Below are 21,081 nucleotides of genomic sequence, written 5' to 3'. Positions count from 1 at the left end.
AATTAGATACAGGGAACACACTGAAGGAAGCACAAAAATGGTTTTGAAGTTTTCAGGCCAGGACACCCGTTCCTAGTCCTACTACTGAGGGACGTGGAGAGATGAGAAAGGAGGAACAGAGTGGGGAAGGGAGAGGTGTGTGTGCAGAGGAGAAAGCTCTGCCCCAGTGCTTCCTGTTGGTGCTGTGAAAATGAAATTTCTTATGGAGCCACAGGATGTCAAAAACTTATAAACAGGGTTATTTTTATGTTATTTCCTTTATTAAAACTGACATGGGTACACTATTGAGAGATGTCAGTAGCAGGCACCAGCCTGGCAAGAAGAAATCAGAAGTTGGGTGGCTCCTTTTGTCACTTGGAGCAAAGACTTCTGGTGAACAGACTCTGTTAATGATGGCTGTGTTCCAATTAAAAAACCTTTAAGGGAGAATAATATGAAAAAAAACGTTTAATCACACCTTGATTTTTTTCATTCACAGCTGCACACGGGTAGCAGGCACCATGCTGGGAGTACTACCTTTGATTGCAAAGCATAAAATTTTTACAGGCTTTTTTTCCCTAATAAGTGAAAATTTGGGGTCTCGTCTATGATTCATTTGGGTAATAATCCAGGACAAAATAGTCCAAAATGCATAAATGGACTCAGTCAAAATATGTTTAAAAAAATCATCTTTGATGGTTCTTAGTTGTTTAGGTTGTGGGAAAATGTGGATTAGTGAATATTTTAAATGAACTTTACTGTGTAATAGATTTAAAACCGGGCTAGATAGACCGGTAGTAACAAAAAGTAATGAAAATATGTCTTGAAATTGCTGTTTGATGGCAGAAATATGAGTGTTTTATTATATTCTTGGAATTAACTTTTTTCTAAAGTATTTCCTTTAAGTTTATTTTTGTAGGACATGTTTTTAAAGCTCATGCTATATTATAATTATGTAGAAGTATGCTACACAAGGGAAAAAAGTCTCTTGACTGTAAATAGATTTTGTTCTCATTATTGGACCATCAAAAGTGGAAATAAATGTTGCCAATAATGGCTTGTGTTTTCTGTATGTGAAATATGATTAACATAATTTTTTTCCCCAGGCAGAGTATGATTTACAGAATTTTAAACTGAGTCCAGTATTTAGAATCTCTGATTCTTTGGTGAACTCTAAAGTCTTTGACATACCTTGTGTAATTCTTTATAGAAAAAGCAGTTGGGGGTCGCCTGGGTGGCTCAGTGGGGTTAAAGCCTCTGCCTTCGGCTCAGGTCATGATCCCAGGATCCTGGGATCGAGCCCCATATAAGGCTCTCTTCTCTGCAGGGAGCCTGCTTCCTCCTCTCTCTCTCTCTGCCTGCCTCTCTACCTACTTGTGATCTCTGTCTGTCAAATAAATAAATAAAATCTTAAAAAAAAAAAAAGCAGTAGGAAGGGTACATTAATTCCTCAGGACTGCTGTACAAATTACCACAAACTGCGTTGCTTAAAAAGACAGTTTATTCTTCACAGATTTGAAGGCCAGAAGTCTGAAACCCAAGTGGGTGCCATCTCCCTCCCAAGGCCCTAGGGAAGCATTCTTCCCAGATTCTTCCAGCTCCTGGCAATCCTTAGTGTTTCTTGGTTTGTTCTGCAACACTCCAACCTCTGCCTCCATCTTCCCATGGCATTCTTCCCTACATCTCGATCTCCTCTGTGCCTGGGTATCTCTGTGCCCAAATCTCCCTGTCCTTTCTTTGATAAGGACCCCTGTCTTCAGGTTTCATGTTAAGCCTAAATCCAGGATAACTTTATCTCAAAATTTTTAATAAATATCATCTGTACATCATGATAATGTCTCAGGCTTGCATTATTCATGCCTTAAAAGTTGTCAGCCAGACAAGTGGTAGAGGGGAGGTCCTACGTAGGTCCTATCTAGGGTGATTGGCTAAAAATGTGGAGACCTCAGAATCTGAAACAGGAAGTGGTTTGGCAGTGGAGCCATTCCTTGGACTTTGTATGACATGGCAGAATCATTGGATGGACCCATAACAGTCTTATGGCCTTGCATATCTTGCAGCATCTCCTGACTCTCATAGGCATGGGAACAGAATCAGCAAATTCTACCTCGATATCAAAACCAAATCACCACCTGCTAGACTAGACCACAGAAGGGGTAAAGCAAGAGTGGGAAGACCAGTCTAGTTGTTACTTTGAGGCATTTGTTTCTTAACAGATACCATTAATAGCCCATTGCACCTGTACAAAATGGGTTTTCTTTTTTCTTTTTTTTTTTAAAGATTTTTTAATGTATTTATTTGACAGAGAGAAATCACAAGCAGATGGAGAGGCAGGCAGAGAGAGAGAGAGGGAAGCAGGCTCCCCGCTGAGCAGAGAGCCCGATGTGGGACTCGATCCCAGGACCCCGAGATCATGACCCGAGCCGAAGGCAGTGGCCCAACCCACTGAGCCACCCAGGCGCCCCAAAATGGGTTTTCTGACTGACCCTCACACACATCATTGAGGTCGGTGGACGAAGTGGGATTCAGAGACATGTGAAAGAACATGCTGCTCATCATTGAGTTTGACTATGAGTCATGAATTCATGTTTGGTGTTCTTGGCTCTGGCTAGGAGGTCCCTGAAACCAGAAACAGAGTGAAGGTTTGCTCACTACTGGTCCAGTTCTAGTAACTATATCATACGCCTTATGAAATAGTGACCCTGTCCCTCTATTGGCCTCTCTGAGCTTCAGACATTTGTAATAGAATGGGAATAATAATAGCAACTCTTTCATAGGTTTATGATAAAGAATAAATCAGGTTACACAAGTTTAGAACAGTGCCTGATATTTCAGTTGATAAGTATGTAAATAATCTTTAACCTCAGGAAGATGATTTTTATTATTATTAATACTAACATACTTGTGTGGTACTTGTAACTTTTGAGAATCTTCATACAATCCTTTCAAAACCCCTTCAATCTAATGAATACAGTTAGGCTAGGAAAAAATGGATGTAAGAGAACTTAGGGGACTTACTTGGGTACACAGAAGTAATGGCAGAGTCGTGCACTGAAATCTAGTTTACTTGGCCTATAGGCTACACCTTATATATTAAAAGAGTGGGGGGAAGTTGGTAGATAGTAGCTTTATACCAGGCTTTAGTGATGTGAGAAACTGAGCTGAGAAGCATCCTGTGTAATAGAAAATAGACTGATTTAAAAGTCAAAAACCTGTGTTTTAGCCTCTTCTCTGCCATTTGAGCTGGAAAATGTCCATGCTTCTGCGAAGTGTACTGACTCTTAATGACATGAATCCTAACTCCTCAAATCCATGTGATGTATTTCAAGTGATAAAGTGCTGAGTTGTAACATGCAAATCCCTTCTTCATTTGCTGAGTTTGCACTACAGTCTGGCTAGCGGAGCAAATGTGTTTGTATAATGCATTGGTTGCCATGTGTCCAGGAGATGTTCCCATGTGCTGTTGTTGATGTAGTGGGAATGGGGCTTTTAAATGTTGATACTATGAAAATGGGACTGGACTTGGACAGGTGCCTGAACCAGACCACCCATCATATTTATTTTGCTACCAAACAGGTCAAACACATTCAGTTGGAGGGCTTTGAACTTTCTTGATAGTGAAAAATTCACATTTCATTTTGAATGCATTGCTGAGTTATATTGAAATATTTATGCTGACAGCGTATCTTTTCAAAGACCTTTCCCCTGTGTCAAGTTTGTGTTTAGTATTTGCTTTTAAAAAAAAAATCATCCCACCTTGTTGAGGGAAAGAGAATACAACTTTTCTTCTCTCTCTCTTTAAAATCTTACCATGGGAATTTAATCTGGGCAACGGCAACCCTCAGAAGAGTGATCTACTTTATGTGCTTTCCTGTGTTTGTTCACCAGAACTAGTGACCAGAATCTGGGTTATTCCCATTACTTCTGGTCCTATTAGATACTTTTTTATGTGATTTGCAGGAAACTCTCCCACTGGAAAATTTCATTATTTGCCATAGAGCAGGCATTCAGAAAACTTGATGACAGAAGTATGTGTCCATCTCAATGCCACACGTAATTCTGGGTCTTAGTTGTCTTCTAAACCTGTTCCCCTTGACTACTGAGGTCAAGATTCCTCATATATTATTGAAAGTAAGCAAAACAGCAAGAAGCTGCCTCAGAAGGACATACTTGACATTATATCCCTCTTGTTGATGACAGTTGGGTATCACAACTAGACAGAGAAGAAAGTGAATGGATCTCAACCCTTCATATTCAGAGAGGACTGATGTGTGTAGTGCCTATCAGCGCCACCTCTTGCTGTACAACTACCCTAAGCCAAGTCAGTGACTTTTCCCAACCCCAGGAAACTGCATTCTGTCTAAGCTGGTGAGAATGACTTGGTCTGGAGTCAAATTTTCCATACTCCTTTCATTTTGATAAATCTCAATAATGTGGACCAGCACCAAGGCTTGTAATAAGTTCTTTTCTCCCACTTTGTAATGTGTCCATAGTGAAGAATATATTATGTTTTTCTAAAATTACATTTTTATTTATGCTCTATAAGAATCTTTAATTCCACTTAGATATCTCATCTTTTGTCTAAACTTCCTGTAACTCCTGAACTTTCTCCCACACTATGAACCCACATCCCTTGGGTGACAGCTCATACTAATATCAGCCAGAACCATCAACTCCAAGAATGACATATGTTGACAGGGGTGTAGTGGCTGTATGAGGAGCTAAACAACTGCTGTTCAGGCAAAGGCTATCAAATCATATCTGCACAATAGCATTTAATAGCTCACAGTCACCAAAGAACATCACTAGTTTTTTCTCAATGAGAAGGCTTTTTTTTTTTTTTTTTTTTTTTTTTTTTTTTTAATGGCAGAACAGTGATCTCTTTCTCCCTTAAACTCCTTAGAACTTTTTTCTTTCCCCACCTTCTCCTGTCAGGCAGTTAAACCTAGTGGTTAAGTGTGTGGACCTTAGAACCACATTGCCTGGGTTTGAAGCTGGACTTTATCATTTATTATGTGACCATGGGCAAATTACTTACCATTTTTTGTGCCTCTGTTTTCTTAAAATGGACTTACTAACAGTACTTTATAAATAGGGGTCAATATGAAGATTAAATAAATTAATCTATATAAAACATGCTTACAACAAAGCCTGGCATGTCATAAATAATCATTGCAACCGTTATTACAATTTACTTTTAATTGGCTCCATACCCCTGCACCATTAGAATAAGATCCCTACTCTTAGATTACCACATTAACATTGCTTTTGGTCAGTGGTTTCCAAATGTTTCATGCCCAGAATCTTTTGGTGAGCTTATTACTGAGAGACTCAATAGGTTTGACGTGGAGCCCAGTCAAGTACATTTGCACAAGGTCTCAAAAGGGGGAATGATTCAGATGGTCCATAGAGTACATTTTTGGGAAAGCTCTTCTAGATTTTGGAAAGATACTGCTCTCATCTTACACATTCATTCACTTATTCAATATATGTGTTGAGTGCCTGCTCTGTGAAAAATCTCATGCTTGGTACTTTGGAGGATCCAAAGCAAATTAAAACACTGACTTTTCTTTTCAAGAAATCAAAGATATAATGAGGGAAATATGTCACATACTACATTATCTTTGAATTTTAAAAAGAAATGAGTGAAATGTGCTTCATGTGATGCATAGTTGATCAGTGTAATTTAGAGGGTAGAACTTGATTAGCTGAGTGAACATGACCACTGACTTTCTGAACTCACAAGGGATACATCCAAGAACCTCAGTTTAAGAACATGAATTGTAAGAATTTAAGAAAATGGCTTTGAATAAACCATACAATCCAAAAAACTCTCTATAATAAAAATATGAGGGCACAGTTGAGGTGAAGGTCAAGTGAAGTCAAGAATACTTGACAGTTGAAGGTGAAGGTCAAGTGAAGGTCAAGAATACTTAATCAAAGCTGGCTCTAAATTTTGTTACCTATTTTCTTTATTCATCTTTAACAGGTGAGCCTTCCTTTTCTCCCAATCTACGACCATTAAGAGCTTTCCCTATGCTATGTGGATACGCTATGCCCATAAGCTCACCACCAGGAAACTCCTGGGATAGAGACCTTGTTGTATCTAACATGCGACCATCTAGTACAGTAGAATGGAGCTGTTCCTGTGGCCTCATTACAAAGGCTACAATTGAAGATTTTTATTTTTCTGCTGCTGCTGCACTCCCGGCTCTTGTTTACCTTTACAGCCTGCTCAGTTGCAAGTCACTGTGAATTTCAAGCTACTGGTTTTAACAAGAATGTGTACACCATGTGACTGGCATTTTGCCAGTAGGGACCTTAGGCAGAATCTAATTTAAAATTGGAATTTCACACGGAGATTTGGAGAGACCAAAGTGAGTTGTCCAGGGGAAAGCAGCTAAGTGGGAGCGGGTCTGGACCTATGCTTCAGATCCAGAACGACCAGTCCAAGATTTGTCTTAATGTCAGTCCGCTCCAAACAGAATTTTGATTATGCCTCCCTCTTAGTCAAACAAAACAAAACAAAGGGCATTTTGGTCCAGTTCTTTCAATATCTGTGTACTTATCTGTAAAATGTATGTATGTACTACATAACTAGTGTATTCTTCATATTATACAGTATATTTTAAAAGAAAGTTTTAAAAGATGGAGTTAAAATATATATAAAATATATATTTAATATACATAAAATATATTAAACTCTCTCTATATTAATATATGTTCTATTAATATATATATCTCAGAGTAACTGGGATCTGACCACTCTTGGAGGAATATATACTATATATAATTTATTATATATACATATATATGTATATATAGTTTATACATATAAACTATATGTATATATATGCATACATATATATACATATATATGTATATGTATACATATATACATATATGTATACATATATATAATATGTATATGTATAATATGTATATGTATACATATATATGTATAAAGTATATATACATATATATGTATATATAATATGTAATAGTACATATTTATATATATGTACTGGGAATTTCTTCCGCTCCCTCAACTGGAAGGTGAGGCCATTTCAGACTTTTTATCTTCATAGGGCAGAATGATCTATGCAACTAGGGGAACAAAAAGTTCTTAATGATTATAGGTGATGGGCAACACACTTCCATCTAATGCTTTGTTTTCTACAATACCTTGGGACAGAAATGTTTCTAAATGCATGGCTTAGTACCCATTTGCCCACAGTTTTCTTTCACTGTATTTTTTTTCCTGATAAGTTAAGACACCCTAGTTTGATAAATGATCAGGATCTTTGCTTATGAAATTTAGAAGGTAGATTTTATGCTCCGTGTTGAAAAGCACTCTTTTTTTCTGCGAATACCACACATTTCATCTATCTCTAATTCTCTAAAGTGAGCTGATGAAAGGGAGCTGTTTTTCTCCTTCGGCATTTCCTTCGGATTATTCTGATTTCAGCATGTTAATCTTCTGTTTTTAAGTTTCTTCTACAGAAATTACACATATCTCATAGCCAGAGGTTTTTTTTTTTTTTTTTTTTTCTAATTTGCAATGAGTAGCTTAAGGAAAGAAATGCCTCTAGACCTAAGAGCCTGTTTCCCAAGGAGTCCTTAGAAGTAACAGGGAAGGTGTGGGGTTGGATAATGGAGTAGTGGGGGTGGCAGGAGGGAAAATAGACATCAGTATAAGCAGATTATCTCTAATGTTTTACAGAGTGTTAAGGTCTTTATAAATACAAACCACAGGGTAACTGGGATCTGACAGCTCTTGGAGGAATGCCCATGAAGAAGAAGGAGGAACAGGAGGTGTGGTTGCTAATTTCCAAAAAACAAGATGTCAGCCATTTTAGTGAGAAAAATAAACCCCCACGGGATGATAGACTAATGGCAGAGAGCAGCTAGCCAGAATGTTGGGACTAACCATTTTTCATTAAATACTCCTAGACCTTTTGTGTATGTTTTCCCAAGCTGGGAGAGAAAGAAGATGACTGTATCCCTATGCTTTGTCAAAGATACAGGGCTTAGTCCAGAAAACCAAGGAATAATTAGCTTGATAAAACTAGTTATTAAATAGATGATTTTATACTTGTTCCTTTGCATCCTGGAAAGAGTCAGGTAAACATTTCTGTCTCTTTCTCTCCCTACATGAACAAGCAAACTGTAGTGGGTGGGTCCTGAGAGATTACAGAATGACACTGCTGGCTACTCTTAATTTTGTACCAAGAGAGAAAACACTTCTTTTCTTCAAACTCCATTGATGAGCAGGCTCCCAGGGCACTCAGGGCACTACCTAGGCCTGCAGAAACAAACACAGCTGACGGAGTGTCATCTAGTCCTGAGCTCAGACACATTTTGCACCATCAAAGGCTTATAGTCTCTAAAATAAAAGTGACAAGAAATAGAGTAAATTATCAAAATAATTCCTCCCAGCTGCAAGATTTGGAGTGAGGCGCCGTCAAAGGCAAAGTGTGCCTGATCCAGTTAAGTACTCCGTCATTCTTTATGGAATTTGAGTATTACACGAAGCCCCAAGATTTCTGGGTTCAGATTCCAGTTGTTTACTAACGAAAATAAAAGAGCCCACAGAAACTGTTCGTGGGGCTTTGTGCTTCAAATCATTTTTACCAAACATGTTGATGAGTTAAGTATAAATGAATCAGAAACATACGGTTCACATTTCTGTGGAAATCCACAGGGTATATTAAGGGAATTAAAGGGAAATGTGTTAGGCCAAACATATTTAAGAATTTAACAAAACCCAAATCCACCAAAAAAGTTTAACATTTTCTAGTGCGTCTGTTCCAGGTTATTCTCCTTTAGTCATGTATTTTCTCTGTTGTTTTAATCTTACCTTTTCATGGGATGTGATAGATCCACAAGGAAATGCATTACAATGAATTTACCAATCTTGCTCATTATATTAATACCAAGATATGATAGTTAGACATAATTCAAATGTATTCCCAAATAAAGGGCATTTGGCCCGATTACAAAGCAGCTTACATTGTGAAGCAGTGAAGTTGAAGTTATGTTGAATTGAGATGCTTTCAAGTAGATGAGCTCTCTTAGTTTATTCACCAATATTTAGTATTGTTTAAAGTAGTGTCCCTAGGTGTTTGGGGGAAGGCAAATGTAAAAAATAAATAAAACGGACACGGATCATGCTATCATGGAGTACACAAGACTTCGACTTAGCCTATGTTAAATTGTCATAAACTTAGAGGTTTGGTATTCCTTACCACACAGCTTAAAGCGATTTTATAGGATTTCTTCATAAAGTGACTCTTTTAAAGTGGAGAAGAGTCTATGACCCCTTCCCCCCAAAAGCATGTGCAGAAGTGACTTAATTTCTTAATCCTCTCTCCTTTTGCCCTCAAACCATGCTTTTCATGCAGTTTGGTCCATCTCCAAACTGATTGTCCACTTCTGTCTTTTTGGGACATCAGTTACACACTAGAACATTAAACATTTACTCTTTCTTTTTAGAAGAAATTCTAAGGCATTTCAAGAAACTGATTCCATTGAAAATACGATTCATTTTCTAAGAAGTCAAGAAAAAGAACTTCAGTGATTTTAAGTAAGGGAAGGCTAATAGAAAGATTTAAAAGTTAACAGTCTAATCCTTTTTAGTAATACTTAGTTACTTCATTGTACTGTGGTCTGTATTTGTATTCATATTTATTTCGTTAAATATTCTGTTAGAAAATAGATAATAATATGGTATATTTTAAATGTTCAGATAACTTAAAAACAGAGATTATAAGAGCATAAAAGCTGATGGAGTCAGAGAACTGTGTTCACTAGGAAGATAGAATAGTCCTAAGGCTGAATCACACAGAGAGAATATAGAGGAAACCTAAGTTTTTAAAATTCTCTCTGTGCAGTTTAGACTGGTCAAACATTTTGTATTTTTGCTTTTTGGTAAAATCAAAATATTTGGAGTTTGAAGTGATCAGCCATCCTGAACAAGTTTAATCTACCTCCAGCACACCAATCAATTATAATCACTTAGAGTTAACATAGAAGCCTGCTTCACTTGAAGGGAAAACATTTTTGGCTTCAGGTTGAGGAGGACACATTTTGCATATGAAAACTCATTTTGGAAAACATTTGCAAAAAAAAAAATGGTGAATATACATGCTTATATGTATACTAGTGACATTTTACTATTTGTAATCTCCCTTTCCCTAAATTACATGCTCGCTCAGGCCATGTTTTTTATGTTTGCAAGAAATGCCATTCTCCAACATACTACCTAAGTGATTTCCTACTTAACTTTCAAAGACTTGCCTAACCCTGCCTCCCTCCTGCCAGACAGTAAGCTATGCCTTCCTTTGCCCTTATACCAAGTTTTCGTACTTTCAACAGAGAGATTTTATAAGTATATGTATCTCCGTATTTATTTGATGCCTGCAAAACAGTGGGTAGGAGACCATGAATACCAGCCAACCTAGATTCAAATCAAAGCTACAGGCTCTGTGATTTGGGGTAATTCACTCTAATCTTGGAACCTTTGTGTTCGCACTTACAAGATGGGGATAATAAGAGAATTTACCTTAGAGGATTTTCATATGAAATAAATAAGATATATGAAAGGGGTTTAGATTTGTAAGTATTTTCCCTTATTTATTGTAGCCACAGAATTTTATATATAATATTTGTATAATATATATTTATTTCATAATTTATTGATACAAATATTACTGAAAAATCCTGTATTATATTTATAAGGCACAAAGTGGAAACTTGGCAATACATAGTTAATATTATAGAAAGATAATTCTTAATAGTACAAGTTAAAAAAAATTTGGAGGCTATCCACTTTAAACAAATTAACCAGAAAACTGCCAGATCTTTAGAACATGGTGCCTGGGCTCCTCCTTTGATTTTAAATTCTAAATTTTTAGAAAAATAATATTTACTTCTGTTTTGAATTTTTACTAATCTAACCTGGCAAAAGAGACCTAAACAGGCTTAAATCTTAACTAATTTTTTTTCTTCATTTCCTCTAAAACATATGGAATATGTTTGCTTTATTGTTTTAAAGAGTTGTTTTATTGATCCTTTTATATGATCCCTTTACTACAAAAATTTTTGATATAGTGGAAGAATATGCTATCAATCTAATAATAATAATGATATATTATTAAGACCTGGTATATATTTTGCCTTATCAGTTTCCTGCCTTTTCACTGTGGTTTGGATTTCTACCATCTCACTATCGAACATTTTCCCAGTAATTCCAGGAAATGGGTTCCCAGTGTTGGCCAGTTCCCCTTCTCAAGGAAGTTACAGTCACTGGGGTTACTACTATTCATGTCAGTTTTTGCCCCCTCCCTGTCTTCAATTCCTCACTGTATTTTGTCAGGAGAACAGCTTTTACCTTTGCTCCTTTATTCTGAAAATATATTTCAAGGGCCCATTATTTTCCACTGAAATATTTTCCTGTGGTTTGGCATATAATCCTTTCAGTCACTGCTAAAGCTAAAATTTCTGGCCTTTCTTCTACTTATTTTTACATATGGCACCTCCAAGCATACTAGATTTCTATATATATTTTTGAAGGCTTTCTGCATATAAAAGTTTTATATCCCTTTCCCCACTTTACTGTAGTGGCCCATATTATTCTTACTCTGGTTGGTTTTAACTTGAAATATTTTCAATTGCTGGATCTTTAGTAGTTTCTTAAATATATTTCATCTTATAGTAAGCTTCCCAGGAGCCCCAGAAAACCAGGTCAGGATGCTTTAGTCTTTCTAGCTCTTTAATTATTCCTATCATATTCTGAGCTGGCTATTGAACTCATATTTACTTATCTTATATATATTTTTCTAAAAGTGGATAAAATATATTTATGTTTCTTTCCCTTTTTCTTTGTGGTTTCTTGGTCTGAAATACTTTTTACTTAATATAAAAGTGGGCCTTTGAAACCAGGGATCTTGGATTTTCTCAATCGACTTGTCACCATGGCTTTCTGAACTGCTTTTTTATTAAACAGAAATATGTGGGCTCATCTCTTGTCTCAGCAGTATTTTAAAACGAAGAGAAAAAAGCACCACGTGCTAAAATAAAGCATTGTATTCCTGTGAGGGAATTGAAAATTTCCCAAATAGTGTGGAGGATAAGATTTAGACTGAGAGAACAGAAAGCCAAGAAAGAATATAATTAAAGCACTTAAAAATATCGAAAAGATTCTTGTGCTTTGACAAAAAGATCTCTAAAATTAAAAAAACAAAAACAAAAAACCCCCAAACAATGAAAAAACCCTTTGTTTCTTTATGAAAGTCACCATCCCGATACTTCACTGGTCCTAGCGGTTACTGTACTGCAGTATGTTTACTCCTGCAAAAACCACATGGCATAAATTCTGTTCTTTTCCTTTCCTCTTTCTCCACTGCCTTTTTTTTTTTTAATATTTATTTATTTGAAAGAGTGAGAATGAGTGGAGGGGCACAGGGAGAGGGAGAAGCGGACTCCCCACTGAGCAGGAAGCCCTACTTCAAAGGTCTCAATCCCAGAACCCTAAGCCAAAGGCAGACACTTAACCAACTGAGCCACCCAGAGTCCTCTCTCCACTGCCATTTCAGTGTCCTATATTATATAGGCATCTTATGCACATTATTTCCTTTACTCTTCACTATAATCTTCAAATTAGACATCATTATCCCATTTTACAAATTTGGAAAGATTCATTTCTCAAACTGATTCAGTTAGAAACTGGTTTGGAATAATTACTGTGACATAGATATCGGCACATAGCCTCTATCCTCTCTTCCACTTCAACAATAACCAATATTTTAAAATGGGGAATTCTGCAAAAGTCAGCGAAATGAAAGCCCTAAACTTACTAATTTTAGCCATTCTGATTTGCAGGTATTGGCTGTAGTTTAGTCTTAAAAGGGGCTTTTTTTTTTTTAAGATTTTATTTATTTATTTGACAGATATCACAAGCAGGCAGAGAGAGAGAGAGAGAGAGAGAGAGAAGCAGGCTCCCGGCTGAGCAGAGAGCCGGATGCTGGACTTGATCCCAGGACCCTGAGATCATAACCTGAGCCGAAGGCAGAGGCTTTAACGCACTGAGCCACCCAGGCACCCCTTAAAAAGAGCTTCTTAATGGTCAAAAGTTTGGTACTCAGGGAGTTACTTTTATGAGCCTGGATGAACAAAGACACATGCACTCCTGCCAAAAAGGATATCAAGAATGGTACGAGTCACCAAGCAATCACTCCTCAGCTGTTATGAGGAACTGCAGTCCAGAGATTTTATTTCAGCTTCGTATTCTCCACCTTAGCACATTTTCCGATGTTACCCAATAAGTCCTTAATAAAAGCCACATGAATTAATGAGTGAAGAAAACAAGGTAAGCAAAAGAAAGAAGGGCTAATGCTTGTCATGGAATGAAACAGATAAGGGTACGGAGAATACCAACAGCTGCTCTAGTGCCTGGTACATTAGTAAGTGCAACTGAATGACTCTACAGCCCGGTGGGCTTCATTTTAGCTAGACCTTGGAATCGACATCCACACATTAACCTGTGACTTTTTTGGCCACCAGAATAGGAATTCAGCAGTTTATAATGGCTCCTTAGTTCTTGCAGTGTTTCCAGAGCCTTTCAGAAGAGTGGGAAGGGGAACTTAGGGGAAACAGGGGCTCCAGCAACATCAGCACTAGTCCTGATTCTACCCTCATGGCACCATGGGGGTGTACTTGTGACCCCTGGGTCCTGGGAAGAGAGGAAGTCTCCCCATTCCCTGCATGCATTGGGGGAATGCTTACTGTCCTCCTAGAGGAAAACCAGCAGAGAAAACCATTCAGTTGTTTGCCAGGCCAGGAGATGTACACATAGCTGTAGCAAGATCTGCTGAGATGTAGTTGAGGAAGAGTAGTGAAAAGCATAAACTTTGTAGCCGAATCATGGGGCCTTATGTTCCTATTTGTGAGCAGGATGATCTTGGGCAGGTTACTTAGTGATACTTCTGTTCTATCGTTTGTAAAGTGTGGCCAATAATAGTGTCTATTGCATAGTACTTGAATGAGGATCAAATGAGCTAATGTATGTAATATGTATATTGTGGCTAAAACAGTACCTGGCTCTTATTAAGCACTGATGTGCTGGCTATTATACAAGGCAACTACTTATATAATGGAGAGGGGGAAAATGGGATTTGGGGCCTATAAGAGATAGATGAGAGGCGGTAGAAGGAGACAGTGTAACATAGTCAGATGCGTGGAGGCACAGTTGTTACTGACACTGGCTTGCTTTGCCTTTGTCTTTCCCTTGTGTCAGTCCCAAAGTAGAGCCAGGTAGAGGAGTACACAGCTTGTGCAGGGGGAAGGGAAGGGGAGAAATTCAAGAGAAGGGAGAAGGGCGGTTACTCAAAATTGCTGCTTGGCACTGACTTTCTAAATAGGCCTACTCAGCAGTTGGATAGGAAAAAAGGCTGGTGAGCTTCCAGATGTGTGTCAGGAAGAGGAGGAAGAAAAGTAATGACCTAGCAACCTGCGTTAGGATCATGACAGGGACATGAACTGTGATAAAAAGCTGAAAGAGCCCACAAAATAATAATAAACACTCCAGCACCGTTTGTCCTCAACCCTGGATTGCAAACCACAATTCTGTTTAAACAAATCATTAAGAGAAGAGATGAGAATTAAAAATTCCATGGCCAATGTAATTCCATTAGGGTTTCTCAAAGCTACCTTTCTACAATTGAACTGTATCTATACAGCACAAATAAGAGAGACATTTTGCAATTATCCAGTTTGCCTGGGCAATTCCAACAGCCAAAGAAGATTACTCATTTTTGTATGATTACTTGATCCAAAAAATCCACTTGGAAGCTTGAATTATCTAGTTTAGCTGTCTAAATTGATCGGATTAACCAAATTCCAGTGAAGTTTTGGTTTGAACTTCATCCAGTTCTGATTTCTATATTCAATTATTTTCCACATCTGTAGCTGAAGATAACAGTACAATCAAAGGGAATTAAAAACAATCTGAGTTAATTTAATGATAGCATAAATCATTTTAATCTCTATTCTGCTAATTCAAAAAAGGTTCAGTGATTATATTTGACATATAACCAGATAGTCTGTCTTACCTTGATGCACAAAGTTTGTCGAACTGGTGTAGGCAGAAATCTTTTTCTCCCTGCTCAACCATATTCTTGAATGCCCTCCATCAGACATTGGCTGCTGGGACCAGGAGTGCCGCCGAGCCTCGGCTAGAACAGTTGCTTGTGAAACTATTAGAAGAGTGCACATTCTCCTCTTTCTTTTCCTCTTGAAGCTTTCTTTCCCTTCTCTCTCCTCTTTCTATTCCTTTTCTCTCGATTTCTTCTTTGTTTTTCTCTTCAGTTCTCTCTCTTTTTACTCCTTCCCTGATTACTTTGATAAGAACTCCTAGAGATAGACCAAATTATGCTCTCCCAGAGGCATTAAGCTGGGGTAAGAGGGAGTGCTAACTGCCAAAAATTGGGGAAAAACCCAGTGGCCTAATAGGTGCTGTAACACAGTTCCTAGGAAAAATTACAATGTGGTCAATTATCTCTTTTTAAAAATTTTTTAAAAGATTTTTAAAATTATTATTTATTTGATAGAGAGACAGAGAGTGAGAGAGAGAGCAGAGACAGGGGCAGGGGCAAAGGGAGAAGGAGAAGCAGATTCCCCACTGAGCAGGGAGCCTGACATGGAGCTCCATCCCAGGACCACGGGTTCATGACCATAGCTGAAGGCAGACGCTTAACTGACTGAGCTGCCTGGGTGCCTCTTTTTCTTTTTGAAAAATTTCTGTTTGAAGTGCCCTTACCTTTCTGCATCCATTTTTCCCTTCTAGATGTTCTTTTTTGTGTCTTTTAGGCAGCCTGGGACTTTTTTTTGCCTAAGTCCACACATTCCTTACTTTCAAATACTTCATAGAAAATTATTCCCTGAATGTAAATATTTCTTCTAAGAGGAAAGTGAATTGATTAAAAAAATTCTCTTTCTACTTTCAAAATAAATCTACTTCACTGCATGTCCCTTTACCCAGAGAGCAGCATCTCCTTCATGGATTATTTCAGTAACTTCTTACTGGTCTCCTTGCTCCTTATTTTGCTTCCCTGTGATCTATTTTTTACATGGACACCAGAGTGATTTTCTAAAATCTAAGTCATGTTATCATTTTCTAAGAAATGTTCTCCACTCCTCAGAATAAAAGCCAACATCATTACCTAAAATGGCCACGTCTCGTGCTCAGGCTCCTTGCTGACTCTTTCAACCACCCTTCTCCTTGCCCTCCTTGCTCTCTGTGGACACACCAGGTCAGTTCTGGGCACTCCCGATTTCCTCTCCAGACACTTTCCCTTAACTTGCCATATGGCTCTTCCCTCACATCCTTCCAGTCTTTTCTCAAATACCTCCTCAGGAAGACTCTCCTGGAAACTTTAATTAATATTACAGCTGCCTCAACCCGTCCTCTCCTCCTCATGCTTTATTTTTCTACACATTCTTAACCATCATCAGTCTACCATGTTTTATACTTAAATATGTCTGAGTGCCTAGCTCAGTTGGTAGAGCCTATAGCTTTTGATTTTGGTCTTGTGAGTTTGAGCACCACATTATATGAAGAGATTACTTAAAAATAAAATCTTTAAAAAAAGACACACAAACACACACATAGACTTAGATATGTCTTTCAGTTTTATCACTCTCTACTAGAATGGAAGATTCTGAGGACAGAGATTTTGTCTTTTTTTTTTTTTTTCTTATATCCCCAGTGAACAGAGTAGTATTTGGCACTTCTTAGGTATTTAATAAATATTTGTTGAATGAAAAGCTATTTAATTAAAATTGTTTACAAGTGCATTGATATGTAGACAACTGAGTATTTGGGAATTTTGGAAGAGATGTTTATTAATAATTTGAGGATATGTTTTCTAGACATGTTTAAAAATAAGTACCTTCTTATGGTTCTGAACACATCAAATGGAAGAATGAATGGCCATTTCTTTTGAATTTTACTCATCTTCTTTCTCCCCTGGCTGGCCCTGTGAAGGGAAAGGGTTTTAGTCTGCTTTCTTATTCTAAGTAGTTATCCATTCCACTCTTTGCCATGCAATGCTGAAATCAGTCTGGGCACTATCTGTATCTTATATTCTTATGTCTTGTGTCTTTTATAGACATACACCCACCATGGATGTATTCCCTAGAAATATATGAACCACCAAAACTGAAACAGGAAGAAATAGAAAACCTGAACAGACCCATAACTAGCAAAGAAATTGAAGCAGTAATCAAAACTCTCCCAGCAAACAAGAGTCTAGGACCAAATGGCCTCCTACTGGAACTCTACCAAAAATTTAAAGAATTAACACTTATTTTTCTGAAGCTGTTTCAAAAAATAGGAATGAAAGGAAAATATCCAAACTCATTCTATGAGGCCAGCATTACCTTGATCCCAAAGCCAGACAAAGACCCCACCAGAAAGAAGGATTATAGACCAATATCCCTAATGAACAAGGATGCAACAGTTCTCACCAATATACTACTAGCCAATAGGATCCAATAGTACATTAAAAGGATTATTCACCTCAACCAAGTGACATTTATTCCTAGGTTTAACATCTGCAAACCAATCAATGTGATACACCACAGTAATAAAAGAAAGGAAAAGAACTATGTGATTCTCTCAATAGATGTACAAAAAGCGTTTGACAAAATACAGCATTCTTTCTTAGTTAAAATTCTCTGAAGTTTAGGGATAGAGGGAACATACATCAGTATCATAAAAGCCATATACAAAAAGCCCACAGTGAATATCATCCTCAATGTGGAAAAACTGAGAGCTTTTCCCCTAATGTCAGGAACATGACAGGGATGTCTACTGTTGTTCAACATAGTGCTAGATGTCCTAACCTTAATAGTCAGACAACAAGAAGATGTAAAAAGCATCCAAGTCAGCAAAGAAGAAGTCAAACTTTCACTCTTCACAGGTGACATGACACTCTATGTGGAAAACCCAAATGACTCCACCCAAAAATTGCTAGAACTCATACAGGAAATCAGCAAAGTGGCAGGTTATAAAATCAATGCACAGAAATCAGTTGCATTTCTATACACTAATAATGAGAAAGAAGAAAGAAAAATTAAGGAGCTGATCCCATTTACAACTGCACCAAAAACCATAAGATACTTAGGAATAAACATAACCAAAGAGGTAAAGGATCTGTACTCTGAAAACCTAAGAACATTTATGAAAAAAATTGAAGAAGACACAAAGAAATGGAATAACATTCCATGCTCATGGATTGGAAAAACAAATATTCTTAAAATGTCTCTGCTACCTGGAGCAATCTACATATTCAGTACAATCCTTATATACCATCAATATTTTCACAGAGCTGAAAAAAATAATCCTAAAATCTATATAGAACCATAAAAGATCCTGAATAGCCAAAGGAGTGTTGAAAAAGAAAACCAAAGTTGGTGGCACCACAGTTCTGGACTTAAAGTTGTATTGCAAAGCTATAGTCATCAAGCTAGTATTGTACTGACACAATAACAGACACATAGATCCATGGAACAGAATAGAGAACCCAGAAATGAATCCTTAACTCTATGGTCAAGTAAGCAGGAAAGAATATCCAATGGAAAAAGACAGTCTTCAACAAATTGTGTTGGGAAACGTGGATAGCCATGTGTAGAAGGAAACTAGGCCATTTTCTTACACTGTACCCAAAAATAAACTCAAAGTGGATGAAAAACCTAATTGTGAGACAGGAGTCTATCAAAATCCTAGAGGAGAACACAAGCAGTAACCTCTGTGACCTCAGCCGCAGCATTTCTTGCAAGGCACATCTTCAAAGGCAAGGAGAACAAAAGCGAAAATGAACTATCAGGACTGCATGAAGATAAAATGCTTTTGCACAGCAAAAAAAAAAAAAAAAAAAAAAAAAAACAGTCAACAAAATCAAAGACAGCCTACTGAATTGGAGAAGATATTTGCAAATGTCTTACAGATAAAGGGCTAGTATCCAAAATCTATAAAGAACTTAACAAACTCAATAGCCAAAAAACAAAAAAATCTAGTCAAGAAATAGCCAGAAGACATGAACAGACATTTCTCCAAAGAAGACATACAAGAGGCCAACAGACCCATGAAAAAATGCCCAGCATCACTTGGCATCAGTGAAATACACGATCAAAACCATGATGAGATACCACCTCACACCAGTTAAAATAGCTAAAATTAACAAGTCAGGAAACGACAGATGTTGGTGAGGATGTGGAGAAAGGGGAACCTCTCACACTGCTGGTAGGAATGCAAGCTGGTACAGCCACTTTAGAAAACAGTGTGGAGGCTCCTCAGAAAGTTAAAAAATAGAGTTACTCTATGACCCAGCAATTGCACTACTAGTATTTACCCAAAGGATACAAAAATAGTGATGTGAAGGGGCACCTGCATCCCAGATTTAACAGCAAAAATGTCCACTGGAAAGATCCCAGATGTCCATTGACAGATGAATGGGTAAAGAAGATGTAGGAAATAAGATTTCTTCTGATATTTTTCTGTCCTTTGTCTTTGATTCGGTTATGAGGATATTTTGATTTGCTGTTCAAAATGTTTTTAAAATTTTGTATAGTCAAATTTATTAGTGTTTTGTTGCCTCTGAATTTTGACAAATAGAAAGTTTTCCTTTATCCCAAGGCTAATAGAAAGGAATTCACTCATGTTCCCTTCTAGTACTTCTATGGTTTTATTTATTACATTTATAGTACAGATACATTTGGAGTTTATTCTTGATTATGGCATAAAGAATAAATCTATGTTTTCCTTTTACTAAATGACTGTCCAGTTGTTCTAGCATCATTTTTTAATGAAATTCTTTTTCCCATTGGTTTGAGATGAGGATATGGAGTATTATATTCCTATTATGTGAGAATCTATTTGTAGACATGATATTCCACTTAATTGTTCTGTTTATTCATGCACGAGTACCATTCTTTTTTTTCCTTAGATTTTATTTATTTATTTGAGAGGCAGAGCATTTTTTAAAATTAATATATAATGTATTATTAGCCCCAGGAGTACAGGTCTGTGAACCACCAGTTTTACATACTTCACAGCACGCACCATAGTACAAACCCTCCCCAATGTCCCTAACCCCACCACCCTCTTCCTCTCCCCCTTCCCCCTCCCCTGAGCAACCTCAGTTTGTTTTGTGAGATTAGGAGTCTTTTACAGCTCCCAATCCCATCTTGTTTCATTTATTCTTTTCCTACCCCCCAAACCCCCATGTTGCTTCTCCACTTCCTCATATCAGGGAGATCATATGATAGTTGTCTTTCTCCCATTGACTTATTTCGCTAAGCATAATACCCTCTAGTTCCATCCACATCTGAGAATATGCACGGAATAATCTCAATCTTTTGGTACTGATTGAGCCCTGATTTGTGACCCAGTATGTGGCCTATTCTGGAGAAAGTTCCATGTGCACTTGAGAAGAATGCGTATTCTGTTGTTTTAAGGTGGAATGTTCTGTATATACCCATGAGGTCCATCTGATCCAATGTGTCATTCAAAACTCTTGTTTCTTTATTGATTTTCTGTTTGGATGACCTATGTATTACTGAGCACGGCATGCTAAGATCCCCTTCTATTAATGTATACATATCAATATGACTCTTTATCTTGATTAGCAGTTGTCTTATGGAGTTGGCTGCTCCCGTATTGGGGGCATAAAAGTCTGTCAAAATCCTAGAGGAGAACATAGGCAGTAACCTTTTTGACATCGGCCACAGAAACTTCTTTCAATATGTCTCCAAAGGCAAAGGAAACAAAAGCGAAAATGAACTTTTGGGACTTCATCAAGATAAAAAGCTTCTGCACAGCAAAGGAAACAGTCAACAAAACAAAGAGACAACCCATGGAATGGGCGAAGATATTTGCAAATGACACTACAGACAAAGGGCTGATATCCAAGATCTATAAAGAACTCTTCAAACTCAACACACACAAAACAGATAATCACATCAAAAAATGGACAAGAGGCATGAACAGACACTTCTCCAAAGAAGACATCCAAATGGCTAACAGACGCATGAAAAAATGTT

Source organism: Mustela putorius, unplaced genomic scaffold (genome assembly GCF_011764305.1).
Source record: "Mustela putorius furo isolate JIRA1106 unplaced genomic scaffold, ASM1176430v1.1 tig00000508_pilon_pilon_pilon, whole genome shotgun sequence".
Classification (NCBI taxonomy): domain Eukaryota; kingdom Metazoa; phylum Chordata; class Mammalia; order Carnivora; family Mustelidae; genus Mustela; species Mustela putorius.
The sequence above is the reverse complement of the archived record's forward strand: the minus strand, read 5'-3'. Positions refer to the sequence as shown.